This window comes from Trachypithecus francoisi, unplaced genomic scaffold, assembly GCF_009764315.1.
Source record: "Trachypithecus francoisi isolate TF-2019V2 unplaced genomic scaffold, Tfra_2.0 Lachesis_group3, whole genome shotgun sequence".
NCBI lineage: Eukaryota > Metazoa > Chordata > Mammalia > Primates > Cercopithecidae > Trachypithecus > Trachypithecus francoisi.
In genome coordinates this window covers 49,464,447-49,472,780 of record NW_022681468.1, presented here as the reverse complement: position 1 = coordinate 49,472,780, position 8,334 = coordinate 49,464,447, and the positions used below count along the sequence as shown (strand labels likewise).

The following is an 8,334-nucleotide window of genomic DNA, read 5'->3' as shown; positions in this document are numbered from 1 at the left end:
GGATGACACCCCTGGGGCTGGAGTGTTGAATGGAGGATGTGTCTCAACCCCCCAGGCCTACTCTTGCCTGAAAGCACTTAGCAGTTGGCCCAAGGGCTGGCACTCCTCAGGGCCCTGGCCCCTGCCTTTGGTGTGCTAAAGTGTGAGTAAGTCTTAGAGTGCTCTTGACTTCAGTCTGTGTATGTATTTTTTAAAATGGTGTGAGGTGTGGTAGGGGTCACGCAATGAAGCAAACCAGAAACCAGCAGTGAAATCCAAATATATTACAAAAAGAAAAAAAAAGATAGAAGAGGGATTTCTGATATACAACTTTGGAAAATTTTAGAGAAGAAAGTATATATATATATATATATATATTTATTTTTATTTTTATTTTTGAGAGAGCATCTTGCTCTATCACCCAGGCTGAAGTGCAGTGGCATGAACACAACTTACTGCAGCCTTGACCTTCTGGGGTCAAGCAATACTCCTGCCTCAGCCTCCCCAATAGCTGGGACCACAGGTATGCCACCACACCTGGCAATTTTTTTTTTTTTTTTTTTTTTTTTTAGAGATGGGGTCTCACTATGTTGCTCAGGCTGGTTTTGAATGCCTGGACTCAAATGATGCTCCCACCTCGGCACCCCAAAGTGCTGGAATTACAGGCATGAACCACCATGACTGGCCTATTTTTTATTTTTTAATACCTAAGTTATACATGAATAAATCATAGTTATAAAAATTTTAGATGGAGCTAATTATTTGCATTCATTACCACATAGAGATTATTCTCTACTTCCTTCCCCCTCCTTTCTCATGACACCTCAAAAACTTCACTTAGAATAAAATTCTTGAGCAAAAATGAAATTGTATATTACACATGTATTGAAGAAATTTGGGCCTGGTTTGAACTTATCACAATCTGAATATTTCTTTAGAAACCAATGTTTTCCACTTTGAATAACCTGTGGCTTAAATGCTGGCATAGAATTTTATAAGACCATGAAGCTTTTGAAAGAACAATGACGTTATGAAAAATCCAATGACATGGTTCGACCGTAGAAGTGATTAAAGTTTAAGTGGAGAAAGTAATTCAATTCTTGGATCAAAAACCAATAATAGGATCCTAGCTATGAGGACTGGAGCAAACCTTTGGTGTCATTTGGTCTTGAACTCTCATTTTACAGATGAGGAAACTGAGGTCTTTCCAAGATGAAGGTTTTCTTGAAATTGACACTCCTGCTGTACCTGTATTGTCCCTGGTATTTAAAGTGGTGCCTTTTGCCAATCAGATAGAATATTCGTTTACCTTTTGATTGACTCAGCTTGGTCATCCCATTGTCCCCAATATACTCTGCTGGTTCATTCAACAAATATACCCTGAGCACCCAGCATAGCCAGCCCCGTGGGGACCAAGGTGGCAAGCCCAGGTCTTTGGAAGCAAGGAGCCCACCAAATATACTAGTGATTATGTTATGTTGAGTCCTGTAATAAAGGCAGAAATACATTCTTGTTTTTATGCCTTTGTGGGTTTTTCTGCCTCTAATTCTCTTCTTACTCCTTTATATCCCTTGTATTATCTTTTATGACCTAACTATGCCTTCAGACTACTGTAGCCCACAATGATTTCTCCCCATTCCCTTTTTATGCTCATAGTTAAGGTGACAATATTTGAGAAGTTGATTGTTATCTCAGTCGCAACAGGTTAGGTTACACTGGGGAAACAAATAACCTCCAAATTTCTGTGGTTTTACATAACAAGATGTATTTCTCATTTATACCACATCTGCCATGTAGGTCAACAGGTGGCTTCTGTTTCTTGTAGTCATTTAGCAGGGTCCTGGCTGACAGACGCGCTGTCTTGACATGTGCTTCCATGATCACTGCCACGAGGAAAGGAGGCTGGAGTTGGGTTTAACTAAGTGGTTAAATATTTTCCTTGAAAAATGACAACCATCACTTCTTATTTTCTTGTCCGAAACAAGTCCCATGACCATATCTTACTTCCGGGTGGGTGAAGTACAATTTTTTCTTATATGTGGCTAGAAGAGAATCTGAATATGAACATATGAATGATTACCACAACTGTATAGATCTTATTAGTCTGCTAGTATTTCAGGTATGTTTATCTAATTTTAACAAATTATAAGAATCTTAAAGGTAGGGGACCGTGTCCTCCTTTTTTTATTTTGTAAAACCATGTCCAGCAGAGGGCACAAAACCAGATCCTTAATGCATTTTTATTTGATGTTTTTGTTTGAGATTTTGTAAAATCTTGTTTAATTAAACCTAGTTTACGTTTTCTTCAGGATCTGAACTTAACTTGTAAATCAAGGAACTTCAGAGACATCTAAAGCTCTGTACTGTTTGGTGTTCCTTGCTGGCAGAGCCAAAGGAGGAGTTTCCAGGCAGGAAACCTGAACTCACTGAGGCCTTTTCTAATTCTCACACCTGTCTAAATGTCTTCAGTGATCCTCAGTCATTTAACACCACCCCCAAACTGTCATTCGTTCAGTTTATAACAAACCAGGCAGGTTGACAGCTCAATGATCAAGTATCAAGAGTACACAGACAGCTGACCTTTAGAATCCTTCTGAGATTCTTTAAAGTTTCTTTCAAGGAAGATGGTGACAAAATAAAGCCTGTCCCTGTAAGTTTGCCAACATCCTCCTGAGACCCAGGTCCTGTAAATAGCTGAGTACTCATCTTTCTGAAGCTTCCATATCTTAAGCTCTTGAGTCCCATCCATCCAGACCTGTTCACAAGCACTCGGTTCCTGAGCTCTTACTTCACCTCTTGTCTGTGATGCCTCCCGAAACTGTGAGTGCTTAAGGCAGACTAAAAATTAAAATTCAGTGTTCTTTCAAACCAATTATTTACATTTTTGTTCACTTATTTTAAGAAGAGGCTGCTTGAGGAAGAATTGTGATGCTTGATTACTGGTGGTAGCACAAAAGCTCTCCTTTCTTGCCCTAAAAAAATCAGCTCTGACTCTATATCCAGTTACCAACATAATGTGTAACAAACCAATCCAACATTGTGGTTTAAAACAATGGCCATGTAAGGGCCGGGTGTGGTAGCTCACACCTGTAATCCCAGCACTTTGGGAGGCCGAGGTGGGCAGATCACAAGGTCAGGAGATCGAGACCATTCTGGCTAACGCAGTGAAACCCTGTCTGTAGTAAAAATACAAAAAATTAGCGGGGCGTGGTGGTGGGCACCTGTAGTCCCAGCTACTCAGGAGGCTGAGGCAGGAGAATGGCGTGAACCCAGGAGGTGGAGCTTGCAGTGAGCCGAGATCATGCCACTGCACTCCAGCCTGGGTGACAGAGTGAGACTCTGTCTCAAAACAAAACAACAACAACAAAAACCAAAATAGTAGCCATGTATGATTTCCCATGGGTCCATGTGTTCACCAGCCAGCTCTACTCATCTGACCAGTCTTGGCATGTCCCAGCTGGGCTCATTTATGCATCTGTTTAGCTCGTGGGTCAGATGAAGGTGAGACAGGATATTTCCCTTGACCCCTTTGCAGAACTTGTAAAGGGGTGATTTGTTCACTCAGCCTGTAGCTCTGAACCCCTCATGACAGGGGGTGGAACACACAGGTGAGCAGGTGTAGGAGCTGGGGCAAATGAATGCTGGAACTGGCTGGTCTCTCCTCTCTGGTGGAAGCAGGCTCTGTGTGGGTCCTGTGGCAGCATCAAAGTGTGTTACAATGCTCTTTTAGCTCTGCTGTCTGGGAGGGGGTGTCTGTGACCTCTGGAGCTTCAGAGGGCATGTGTTACAATCAGTGCTGTTTTAGCATTTGCTATCCACAAATGGCTAAGTGTTAACCAACTGGGTGGAGGGTCAGGGTGCCAGCCTTTTACACCCTGCCCTCTTGGTACCTGAATACTTGTCCGGTGTCCAGGAAGAATCAGGTCACATGAATGAATTGAAGGGTGGTGTATGCAGAGGATTTTATTGAGCAGTGGAAGTGGCTGTCAGCGGGAAGGGGAGTTGGAAGGGGGATGGAGTGGGAAGATAATCTTCCCCTGGAGTTCTGCTGTCCTTGGCTGAACTCTTCTCCAAAATCCCGTCAAGCCATTCCTCTGAAGTCAAGCTGCTTTTATCTGACGTCCAGCTGCTTCTTTTCTTCTCTCCTTCTCTGCTGCCCTGCTCTGCTCTCCTGCTAGTGGAACTTGGGGTTTTTATGAGTACAGGGTGGTTTTGGAAAAGCAACATTCTGATGGGAAAACAGTTCTCATTTAGGGCTGGGGATCCAGGTTTGCCAGGGACCCCACCCTTTTCTACCTAGTATTTCCCTGCCTTATGCCCATATCAAAGGCTGCCTCATTGAGGGCCACAGCTAGGATTGCTTTGATCTCCTCCATGGACCTTCCACATGCCCATGTCTCATGCCCACACATCCCTCTGGCAGACTAGCTTGCCTGGGTTCTCGTGACAGTCACAGACCAACAATGGAGGAAAGAGGAAGACTCACACATTTTGAAGAGCTTTTTATGTGTCAGATTTGCTACTGTCCCATTGGCCAAAGGAAGTCACATGGCCCAGCCCAGAGTCAGAGTGGGTGGGGCCTGCACAGTTACAGGATGAAAAGCTTGAATTTAGGGAGGCCATTAATTAGGGCTGTTCATATACTAAATCTACCAGAGGCTGCAAACATGAACATCCCACACTGACAACCAAAGCTTCTAATAATTAGGACCCACTATCTCAGAGGCATTTCTTTTGGGAGGAAATCTGTGTTCTATTGCTGCACATTTGGGAAATTACTAAGCTGTTACTGTGGATGATTGGACACCAGCTGGGAGAGGTAGGAGTGGGATCACTGGACCCTTCTTTCATGTGGGTTTGAGACTCTGGCTGCTCTGAATTGCTAGAGTAATCTCGTTGAGCAATGAGGACTTGGTCATTGTCATTATCATGGTATTGGTCATGCATTTGCAGATAGATGGTAAAACTGATGTTTTTCCTCTTGGTAGGATTTAAATTTATGAGGGAAGGGCAAGGGGTACAAGGTTTTCCATATAGTGGCTTTACTCCCTAAGGAGATGTGGTCAGTCTTGGAGAGACAATAATGTCCTCAATCACAATTCAAGAGCCACTAAAATGATGTAATGTAAACAGATTTTTTATCAAAGGCCACAGAAACTAATTTATATACTGTGCTTTTCTGACCCTCTCTATCTTTCTAACTACAGGAGATAAATGATAAATATTACTAAAATATTACACAATTCCAGAGGGATCCCAGAACTTCTTCAACACTGCATTTGTATTATGTTGTAAAACTTCTCTTTAATTTGGCAGAAAGTATGTTTTTTTAAAAAATAGTTTCGGAGTCTGCAAAGAAATGCCTTGTTTGAAGTGAGTTCCCTATCTCATTCAAACTGGGACCTGCCTGTTAGCTAGGCATGCCACATTAACTGCAGCTCACATGTAGTGCCAGTGGCAACCAGGCTGTTGCTTAACAAGGATGCATAATAACTAATTGCATTTTAGGCCATTGGTTTGTCACTGTGACAGTGCCAACTAACGGTTTCACAAGTGAAGCAATGAGTCCAATTCTGTCTCACTTATGAGCCTGAAAATCATAAAACAGTCTGCTCCCCAGGAATATGATGTTCTCAAGGATTTTGGCGTGTACTGTAGCATGTCCTGTCCACCGCCAGACTTGATTGAAATCTGTGTCTCTATTATGGATCCTTGATGTCAATCATCAATTGTCATAATCCTCAAAAGTACTTACTTAGTCTTTTCCCACGTTCTGCATCAATAGCCTGTAGAGACAAAGGCTTCAAACCAGGAAGGCAGTGTTTAACCTTCCTAATTAATGGCTTTGGATGAAAGAACATCTCCAAGGTGCTCAGAAGAAAGAGATTCTATGGGGATTTTATGCATTGCTCTTTTGAGATGCTTTGCATGCTGGTGTATAATTTGCAAGTACATAAGGAAGTGAATGCTCAGAATATAATATTCAGAGCCCATCTATTTATGTTTGTGTTTAATAAGTTCTTTGTAAATCTCAATTTAGCAGATGTCTTCTGACTCTAAATAAAGCTCTTCATGAGGGAGTCAGTGTGGCTGTATGACAAAAGTCACATTATCATTTGAGTACAAATATTTGCAAAATAGAACAAACTGGAAAATTGAGGGAAAAATACCCACTGGAATTTGTGACTCATTAAATTCTCATGTGCATGACATATTGGGAAAAACTGTGCAGTGCTTGGTTCAAAGGATGCTTTCCCTCTTCCTTTCTTGGCTTTTGGCACTAATAAAAACTTTATGGAATGTGTGTATCCTCTCATGCCCTGCCCCATTTTTTGTATGAGAGCATATTCCTAGATGCCATTATAATGTGTGTGCGTGTTGTATTTTTTGTTGCAAAGTCCAAAAGGTACATGAAATGGTCACTGGTACATTGGCAGGCTTATTTCTAAGGGATGTACAATGGCTTTGTGCCTGTAACAGCCTGCTCCTCACCCATGCTCAAGTCTTTGCCCCCAAGATGACATCTCTCCAGTCTCTATCTCCTTCCTCTCTTCTGAATTTGCTCGTTCTGACTTTTTGCCACTAAATGTCATTCTGTGACTGCATCCGTGGTGTTCAGGTGATCTTGGTTCTGGTTTTAGTCCCAGCTGTTGACATTCAGATCTCTATGAGCTCCATCTTCTGTAATCTCTAAGCAGTCTTGTTTCACTTCTACATTGATCTGAGGTTTGAGGGGTCCTGGCTTCTCTGCGAGGTGAATGTAAACAGAAGGGACACCAAGATGGCATTTACAAATCTCTCCAGAGCTTCAGCTTTACAAAATTAGTTATATTCCCCCAAAATAAAACTCCCTTGCTAATCCGCTAGGGTGCCTCCACCAAAGGAAGGATCCAAATCATTCTCAATCTGATTTATGTTTTTGGCTTCTGTTACTTCTAGAACTAAGAATTCCATAAGTTTATTACACACTGTGTAAAGTAACATTTTTACTGTCTCTAAGACATCATCCTTCAAGCCTTGATTCTGGAATGTGGGGGCTCTCGACCCCGATGACTTCATCTCGCTTTTCTTGACTTATAAGTATCCCAGCCTGGTGAACATAGTGAAATCCTACTCCTACAGAAAATACAAAAATTAGCCGGACATAGTGGTGTGTACCTGTAGTCCTAGCTACTTGGGGGGCTGAGGTGGGAGGAACGATGGAGCCTGGGAGGCTGAGTTTGTAGTGAGCCAAGATCATGCCACTTCACTCTAGCCTGGGTGACAGAGCAAGACCCTGTCTCAAAAAAAAGTGTATGTGAGTTTCCTTCAGACTTTGAGTTTCCAGATTGAGAATTTTATTTATTATCATTAGATGACAATGTTTCTATTCATGGGTGCAGACATAACTGAGAAGACAGATGCCTAGCCAGTAATTCCTTCTGCAGGCTATTCAGAAAAGAACTGCTCTTATAGTTTCCATCAGCAAGAAATATCCCTGTTTGAGGTTCGTTCTCGTCATTCACTATCTTCTTATAGTAAGCCTACCACGTCTTAATGTCCAAGTTTCCTATCCCGTTAGGATTTTTTTCCCTTTGCCCTGAATGTTTCTACTTTCTGATATTGTATTTAAGTATCCGATGGAAGCATTATTTTCTCTCTCTCTTTTTTTTTTTATCCAAAATGTGTTTATTGAGATGGTTTCCCACTCATCTTGATTCAAAGTGCCTTTAGTACTGCTTCCTCCTAAAGGAACATCCTTCTGTAAGCCTTACTTTTCCTCCTGTAGGCTGGCAGAGGACAGTGGAGCAGCCAATACACAAAACTACTGTTTGTTCATGGCTAAAGACTGTGGTGATTTTATAGCATCATGGGCATTTCACACCCATGAAGTAGGAATTGGGGCTCTGCACCAGGCGTTTCTTCTTGTGTTTCCTCTTCTCCTCTTCCGGGGAGGGATGAAGGAGATCCTTTGCGAGAGGCATGTTCTCGTGTGGGTAGGTCATCACCGCCAGAAAGCAGAAGCATTATTTTCTATACTGCCAATTGGTATCTCCCATTGGCATTTTGATAGGGGGATTCTTATCTATGAATCATCCAAGTAGAGATGTAAAGTAAGGTAGTTGGATACTAAGTTCTGGAGCTCAAAGGAGAGATCATAGGTAAAAATATAAAGTTCAGGTCATAAGCACTGGATGATACTGAAGCCATGAGAATGGATGAAGTCTCTCAAGGAGATAATGTTGAGGAATGAGAGGAGAATGTTGTTATGACTCAACTCACAATGATACCTCAATTTTACCTAGTTGATATTCTGCTCATCACCTGATTACAGTTATTTGTTTATGTCTTCACTCATACAGTACTGCATCTTAC

General features: G+C 41.9%; 1 pseudogene; it reads right to left on the bottom strand.

The window, feature by feature from the left end:
• Window positions 1–7,623: 7,623 nt before the first annotated feature.
• Window positions 7,624–7,967, bottom strand: LOC117071173 (annotated as a pseudogene).
• Between the last annotated feature and the right edge of the window lie 367 nt (window positions 7,968–8,334).